The sequence below is a fragment of the Lolium rigidum genome, chromosome 5 (assembly GCF_022539505.1).
Source record: "Lolium rigidum isolate FL_2022 chromosome 5, APGP_CSIRO_Lrig_0.1, whole genome shotgun sequence".
Lineage (NCBI taxonomy): Eukaryota > Viridiplantae > Streptophyta > Magnoliopsida > Poales > Poaceae > Lolium > Lolium rigidum.
In genome coordinates, this window is record NC_061512.1 from 135,762,787 (window position 1) to 135,772,244 (window position 9,458).

A 9,458-nucleotide genomic window follows, 5' to 3' on the forward strand; every position below is an offset into this window, starting at 1 on the left:
AAACACCACTTTAGCTTATCAAGGTGTTAAGGTACCCTTGTGCATCAATTCTTGCCAGATTTAGAGTTGGCATAGATATCAAGTGAGGAAGGAAACGATTTGGTTAGCATTTATGTGCACATTCTAGGTCATAGCATATAACTATAAGGACCTGTTCATGACATTTATATACATTCTTAATACTTGATTTCAGGATTCTTAATCATCATTCAGGCTTATTCGGGCGAAAGCCGCTCATTTTGCACTGACTTGTGATGATTTATCTGTACCAGGATGACGAATATTTTCTGTTCAATCCTGCCTGGTTTAGTTAGTTTATGTTGCGGTTTCTTTTGGTGTGTAACTGGTTTTCGTGGTTCAGCTAATAGTCTCGGTCAGTTTCGTTTTTCAAACGATTGCTACTCTGATTTATTTACTGTCCACGGTAGGCCACAGCTGGTGGTGAAGGTAAAATTGTAGTTTCGTAAGTGGATTTTCCAGTTATATGTCACAGCAGTATTCTTCGCTAGAATAAGTCGTAGGTCTCATATAATCCAAGCAGTCAATTGGTTTGTTGCGATGATTGTAGTGGCTCATATTATTTTGAAATTGGATCTTTCTGGTACAATGTTCAGTCTTTTCTAAATGTTGTTTTACTATGCCACGACATAAATAAAGCATGGTTGTGTATTTTTGATAATTAGTGTTGGAGTTAAGCACACATTTTTTAAATGCTACACCTATTGTGTGAGGAGTGGGATTGGCTGTCGGATGATCGGTTGGTGGCCGAGCGAAGTAGCCTAGGCCGCTGCTTGCTGTGTGTCGCCGCTGGTGAGTGTCCTCCACCCTGCACATCTCCTATCCTGTGAGGATTTTGCACTATCACTTCCTAATGTTTTCTCATGAATCACATAGGAGGATTTTAAGCTTGGCTGGTGAACTGCCATCTCCACTTGGAAAACACTGTGTGAGGAGTGAGGTGTGCAATTGTTCCAATTCTATCTTCCACTACCCCCTTTTGGTTTAATTCCCTAATATTTCATCTTTGTTCATTTAGATTCTTTTTATTTATGCCTACAGGTTGTTTCAAGAAAACGAAAGTGGGATGGAGGGGAAGATTGACCTATGTACTATTCATTCCCCTCAATAGATTTTATTTTCTGAAATCTAGCTTAAAATATGTGACTTACATGTACACTATATTGTCCCTTGATTGTGACTTTTCTATACAAGCTATTATTTTCTAAATAGATGAGTTATTTATGCGAGGCTTTTTGATAAAATCGTCGATGGGAGCAGCTGCTAATGAATTTCCTTTCTATATCTCATATTGTTTAGCAGGGGGAGTAATGAGAAGTACCAATTATTGTGATTAGAGGAAAATTCATAGGATGCAATAATTTTCATGCCCTGTATCTATAGACTTGGAAGAAGCCAGTTGTATCTATAGACTGTGGCTGATGACCCCCTTCTGACCGCTGGCCGACCAATTTTGCAGCATGCAATCTAAAAATATTCTTCATCTAATCTTTTTGTCTACAAGTTTATAGGTTTACTACCAGATTTCGATATTCCGCTCAGAAAAGTTCTCCATCCATAACCTGCTGACTTTTGTGTACTATAGACTACTGCCGGCGGCGCCGCTCATGCCTGTTCATTGTCCCGTGCCCGCAGGTACGCGCTGGATGTTAACTTTGAGAGGATGGATAACGTGGTGACGCATCCCCAGCTGGTCGGGGAGGCACCCTGATATTCAACCGGAAGAAATTACCATGCTCCTCCAGTAAGAGCTGCACTGGGGCAACGGATTCTCCCAGATCTTGCTAGGAAAACAGTCTGAAGGTGCTACTGGTTTCTCATTGCTAATGAATTTGGTAGATTCACAGATTCCCCATTGCTTGACCAGGCAAGAGGACTGGAATCTTCGCTGCCACTCGATGGAGGAGGGGGTACGCGGGCTTCAAATGGAGGTGCATCATTTAGGATATCTGATGTGTCGCCGTCACCTGGAGTCGCCTCGCCATCGTGGTTGTTACCATTGTCTAACAAGGTACCTTCTCATAGTTGCTTGTTGTGTGCGACCTGTGTGCTGGCTACTATATATGCATGTGTGCGTGCCTAGATATCTGCCTATTTGATTGCTTGTGGGGTGATGTTGATCTCTTGGTCTGTTTGCCTAGCCATTTTTCTATTTGATTGCCTGTGTGGTGATGTTGATCTACTCGCTTGCTTGCTTCCTACTAGGTTGGTGATTGATGCTACTGGTTTTCTCATTGCTAATGAATTTGTTAGATTCACAGATTCCCCACTGCTTGACCAGGCAAGAGGACTGCGGAATCGTCGTTGCCGCTCGATGGAGGAGGGGGTGCGCGGGTTTCAAATGGAGGTGCAGCATTTAGGGTCTATGATGTGTCGCCTCCACCTGGAGTTGTCTCGCCATGGTGATTGTTACCATTGCCTAACAAGGTACCTTCTCATAGTTTCTTGTTGTGTACGACCTGTGCGCTGACTTCTATATATGCATGTGTGCTTGCCTAGCTGTCTGCCTATTTGATTGCTTGTGGGGTGATGTTGATCTGCTGGCTTGCTTGCCTAGCCGTTTGCCTATTTGATTGCCTGTGGGGTGATGTTGATCTACTGGCTTGCTTGCTTCCTGCTAGGTTGGTGATTGATGCTACTGGTATTTAACTTGAGGGATGCATAATTCAGGATGGATTTCTGGTTTGGGTGATCTTCTTATGGCCATCGGTACATCTGCAGGTAAATTGGCTAAATGAGGTTGGCATAGCATTAGTTGATGAAAGATGCATGCTATTTTTTATGTTCAGAAGTATTTATTAAGATGGCCGCCTACCATTTTTCATTTACTTCTTCACATCTTATATCCATTAAGTAGCTAGATCCAATTTCTGTTATGGACATCTTCTATGCCATCCATGGTTAGTGCAGATTTTGTCATCCGATTGTTCTCTTCCTATATGTGACAGGTTTAGTACTTGGTTTTCTTTACAGCTGCTTAACAATGGATTTCGATCCTGTGAATTGATGTAACAAATAAATTTTTCAATGTCAGCTGCAGCAAGATATAGGTGTTGTACCCAACATTGTTTCTATAGGTATTCTTGTTGTGCATTACAATGTTGTTTTCTTAATTTATCTTTCAAAAAGGACATGACAATGCTATCGATGGCTCAGCTCCAGCAATATCTAACAGCCTGTTTTACCTTTATTTCAGTTGAGTTATCTATTATACATCACACTGTCCGCTGATGCATATTTGAAGTTTTTTGAAATCTATTGAAATTGAAGGGAAATAGGGATACAAGCAACATGCATCTTTTATGCTATTTTCTTATTCCATATACAGTTGGTTGTAGTTTCTTGAAAGTAAAGTGAGGTAAATATATGTTGGTTGTAGCAAAATCTAACTAGCACTGCTATTATCGCCTTTATTTTAGGTGATTTTCCTACTGCACATCACAATTTCTGGTGACTTCATATCTGAAGTTTGTTGTAGTTTTTAGAAATGAAGTAAAATATGGACGTAGGCAGCATGCCGGTGTATACTTTTCGAAGCTGGTGTACTTAACCTGCCCATACCTAAAAAGCATGAAATATTTGGTATGAAGTAGTAAAAACACGTTATTATGTTGTGCTCTTCCACTCTTTAGATTATCTTAGCTCCATATATGTTTCCTAAATTGCAATGATAGACAAAACTCTATTAGGCTAATACTGAAACATCACATTATTTATCATCACATTGCATGGTGAAATTTATTTTCTTACCGGCAGTATCATTGTCAAAGAAGAATAGCCAGGCTTCTTACTTAAGGATAAAATAATATACACTAACTCTAGGGTTTTACGTTGCTTAATTATAATACTCACTGCAGTAAATAAAAAATGCATTCCATATAGATTCTGCTGTCCTTATATAGGACTGTATTTTATCAGGTGCGCCCTCTCACAAAGAACTCACAGAATTGGGCATTCATTCCAATTTTAGCAACCAATTGCTATCGTAGGTATGAGTACTACAAATACATTTTTCTCATCGGTTACTTCACTTTTGCTATTCCACCTTTTATAATTAGAACTTTTTTGTAGAGATATATCCATCTATGCAAGGGTCAGAATGAATGGTGGAAGCAGGTGTTGTCTGCATACCAAGGTAATTTTTTAGTGGCAGTAAGTAGAATGAAACATGACCGTGTTGCACTTCTTCATCCTGCATACAATGCATAACCACTCTCAATGTAAGAGGGTGCCAGCTTGTATAGTGGTTAAATCTATCGCCAACAAGCTGGTTATATGTCATGGTATGACCGCTAATTTGTCTACCGCCGAAAAAGTTACGATTTCCTTTTCAGAGAATCATTACGAACTATTAATCTTGGTGGAGGAGAAGAAACTTTGTGCACTAATTGTTGTGCCTACCGGACCTGCAAGTGACACATTAGTACACCTAAAGAACTATAATTGTCGATGAACAGTCGTTATCCATTACATTAAAAGAACTACCCTTGCATATGTGGACAAGTAATATTGTTGAGCTTGGACCTTATTTTGCAATAGAGCACATCAAAAAATAAATAAGGCAATGGAAAACCCATCTAGCTATACATGATTGCTATCCAGGTTCGTGAAAATGATACCACAGCAACTTCAATAGCCGGAGACTGTCTGGCTCTAAGTTCTTAAGCAAATGTACCGTTTTTGTGGAAAAATCGGACTATGTCCATGAAGTAGTGTTCGGACCCACCTATTGAAATATATTCTTCAGCGGTGGTTTTGCATCCTTGGCCAGTACTTATTATTCATCATACATACACACAGATGTTCGTGTGCGAGTTAAGCTTTTGAAATGATATTGATTTTTTTCTACGCCTTACCAAACACTATCCTTTCATATTATTAGATTATAGGTATATGTATTTTGGATAATCAGTTTATTAACATTGTTTTTCACTTTTCTTTTTTCTACAGAATTCAATTTCTACTGATGACATTGAGTTTTCTGCTCATTCGATTTGTTGTTGGAGTTTCTCATGGCAATACGCCGGATAGCGGCCTCTGGAATACAAGTGCAGCCAGTAGTTTGTATTGGGACCTTTTGAGATCATGTGTTCTATTTGTATGGATGCTATGGAGCTGTTTTAATTGCAACGCTTCAGTTTTAGCATATCAGCTTATCTTAGCAAGATGGCATTAATTACTGGATATGCAAAACCAGGATTTTAACACATAAACCCCGGTGCCAATATAAGTAGATAGATACAACTGATTGCAGGAGCTTGATATTTCTTAAGTACCAAACTTCAAGTATCTGCAGATGACTGTACTGCTTAGGCTACCTACAAGAACTACCGCACTTCAAGAATAAATTAGCAGTTGATATATGCCATGTTCAGTGACCCCTCTTCTGTAATTTAGTGTCCATTTCTATGTTTGTCACATAACCAGTATCTATTGGAGAACTTCTGCTTCTTTTGTTTCAATATTATCTCTTACTTTTCTGCTTGGTTCCTTTGGCAATGAGCTATCTTTATATATAATTGGTTTTGCCTTACTTTTCTAGATTTAGTATATTTATATACTGTCCAAAACAAGAATCAATAAATTATCCAACTCGAAAATAAAATTCAGTAGACTACGGTCACTTTTCTCCTGAAACCTTTTCTTATTAGTTTCCTTTATTTTGATGGTACTAGCTAATATGCAAACACAATAGTTCAGTTGTTCACAGCAAAATAGTACTATGCTGTCAAATTGACATTCAAATTATATAGCCCACTTTTCAGATGTTGATGCTTCTAGCGTTGCAGAGCAAGATACTCGCTTTCAGTATAAGGCTTTACAGTAATTATTCAAGAAATATTAACATACCAGTCAGCTGATGGATCTGCTTGCATCGCTTGGACTGGTAGCTTCAATCGTTTTCCCCCAATTCGCTTTCTGCTCCTCTCCATCTGCCGCAGCCTGCTACACTGATAGTGCTTCTTCGCGTTCCGCTGCTCTTCCTGCCGATGCTTCGTAAGTTGGTACTACTGACCGGTCCTTCTTCACGTTCTGCTACTCTCCATCCGCTGACGACTATCACCACCAGCCGCTGGTTCGTCCTCTCTAAGATCGTTGATGAACTTAGCGACACCGAGCTGTCGGATCTTGGCCTGCAGCTAGCCGTATCGGTGGAGACGGCGACATGGTGTAACTCTCATGTGCATCCTCTGCGCCCTCTTCCTTGGGCAGCAGCACGCCATCGTCCTGCGTGCCAGTATATCCCCCCCCTCCCCACACACACACACCGCCGCCCAACATCTCCCTTGCCGCCGCGGGCCCTGTTGTCGATACCAACCCCTGCCATCGCACGCCACGTGCTGCCGGAAATCGCCGCCGAGTTCTTGAGACGCGGAGCTGCGCCGCGGGAGATCGGGAGGAGGGAGGGCAGTGACAGTGTGGTACTGTGGTGGGCGGAGGAGGTGTCGCCTGGTGGCTTGGTTGGAGCACACAGAGCTCGCTCGCTCCATGCCCAGGATAAAATAAAATAAAAAATCGAGTAGAACGAGCCAAGTTTGCATGCAGGCACGCGTCACCGTCTTCCTTCCTGCTACGTTCCACGTGAGGCTTCGGTTGCCCAGCGTCCTTGTCGTGTGACCGACGAGTTCACACAAAGCATCGTCGACAAATTTTACGCTCTATGCCAGAACTCAATTCGGCTCCTGGATCTGTATGACCTCTCTACTAAAAAAACATATTTTAAAGTATTAAAATATTTTAACAAAAGAAATTACAGGTATATTTTTATAATATATGTTTGTTTGTTAAGTTTCACGAAAAACCCATAGTTTCTGACTTTCTGTAGTGTATGTAAAAAAGAAAAAACTTATATTGTGATACGGCTTTGTTTCAGCACTGAATTTTATCTTTTTTACACACGCGACACGACAAGTTGATTTTTCATGAAACGATACTGTGAGCGCGTAGCACATGAAGATGTACGCGCGAATTTTTTGTTTCAATTTTTTTAACATTTTAAATATATCTAACATGCATTTCAAAATAAAGAAAGCATATACTCCCATGTGCCAAAGCATCACCCTCCGTTCTATGACATGTACAAATAACTTTAAGAGCTAAAACACCCTGTAGGAGAGGGAAATTTCCTTTGTACACACCCACAATTTTAACGAAGAACAAGTGCATAACTCTCCTCAAAAGGAGACGGCTAGCTACTAGAGGTGAAATGACATAATAAATGCTTAATGTGTAAACTAAAACAAGCACATGAAGTAGAAAAGACTTGCTAGAGGCTGGTTTCTTTTTGTGAGACATATGTTTTTATTCTCTAAACAAGTGCTCAATATAATGTATCTTAATTATTTTGTTGGATAGAGCACACTGACGCGGTTTGGAACAAGCTCTTTTTTTTCTATTTTTAAAGACTCGAGCTTCACCTTAAACATGAACATGCCATTTTAGAAAAGAATTAGGAGAAAATGAGGAACAGTACTTCTCTTAGATCTAGAACCAAGGTACATTATGGTGATTTATTATATCGAGCATGGGTTAATCTTCTACTCTTAATGTTTCTTTGATCTAATTGTTGCTTAATTTACCTTTACAGTTGTAGTAGTATTAATTTTTGGTGGTGCAAGTACCTATTAGGTTTACCCGTTTGTGTGTCGTGGCCTCTAAAGACCATGCTAAGACAATGGCCATAGGCAGCTCCTATTTTACTGATTGTATATGTGTTTGCTACACCGTTCATGATTTCTCATGCTTTAGCATAATTTTATCCAATAACCTTCATTTTCCACCAGCTTTTTTTATTGTTGTTATAAGAAATATAAATCACCCCCAATTCCACGGGCACATTGGAACTAACTTCACGGGACCGTGCGCCAAGGCCCACATCAAAATCTAGTCAGAATAAAGCTCCAGGTCTCACGTAACATGTGATGAATAGTAAAAAACGAGATAACAAATAATTGTTGGTTGCCTTTTGCAAAATGTGAAGGACCGCTGGAATAGCAAATGAATGTAGTTGGAGGTCTGTTTCACAAATTAGTCAGCATGATCTTGAGGAGAATGGTGGGAATGGAGAGAAGAGATAAGACATACTAGACGTCAAACACTACGCGGTTTTGGTTTTTCGGTTGTGGAAGGCGCTGCGCTTGAACCGCCTCATCTGTCGATCACGCCGTACGTGGTATTGGTGGTCCATCACGCCGAGGTTCGGGTACGCACAATACCGCCGGTCGAGCAGTTTAGATTGATTGGTCCATCACTCAACTTTCGCATGAAATATTTGTTACTTTACTTTTTTGTTGATGTTAATAATTTTGTTGTTGTTGTAAACGTTTAGGATTATGTAAAAAATTCTTGCTGATGTTTGTTGCTGATGAATCTGCAACAACCACAGCAACAGCAACAAGGTGACCGACGCTGAACACTGCCCTTTTTTTTGGCTTCTAATACAATTTTGTGATTTTTGGCCAACTAGAAAAAAACAAATGATCGTTGTACGTTTTACCATACGACACGTGTCCATCTAGGTGCCGCTTGGCGCCCGTAGCCCGTCGTCGGGCAACTGCAGCACTGCCACTCGATGCCCGTAGCTCAGCCGCTAGCTTATTGCAGCTCCGCCGTTAGGCAGTTGCGTACAATGATTGAGCTCCTTCTATTTATAGGATTTATAGGCCTAGAGGGATAAAGAGATAAGACCCACTTAACGTTAAACGTGGGAGAAGACTTAGCCAAACGTACCCACCGAAGTGGGCCACGTCGGAGGCCCAAGTTTCCCAACAACTTTCACCTCTGGCGATGGTGATCCGTACCGCAAGGCCACTAACCTTGCCGTTGTACTTCTCCTACTTGTACGACCCTGTAACCCAATGAAATATCCACCATACTATAAACAACTTGATTAAAGGAACTATATTTAGCTAGTTATTCCCAAACTTGAAGATTTTCTAAAATTTGGAATTTTTTTATACCAATTTTGATTTAACAATGAAGATGTTCTCACATAAGCATAACTAGAGGAATCTCAAAAGTTGCAGGATAAAAAACAATCCAAGACCTAGAGGTAAAATAAGAAACAATCAAACTTCTCTAAAATGGGGTCTTCTTGCATATCACTCCAAGTAAATTTTCTTCCTTTGAGGGAAATCTCTATAAGTCACATATTCTTGATAGTCTCATTGAAAAGCAACATGTCATTCACATATATCCTCCAGGTCTATTCATGTCCTTGGGTAATTTAATAAAGTTGAAATCTCCATGCTTATGTTATATATTAAACCAGTCCATGATGGTGGTTTTCTACCGTGGAAGACATAGCCCGTAAATATATGGTAGGATCCAAGTGTCACTTAATTTGCTAAGTTACTAGTAAGTTGAACACATAGAACTCATTTTGAGAACAAATTTTCCATTAATCCCTTATATTCCATCTCCTCACCAGATTGAGAGGC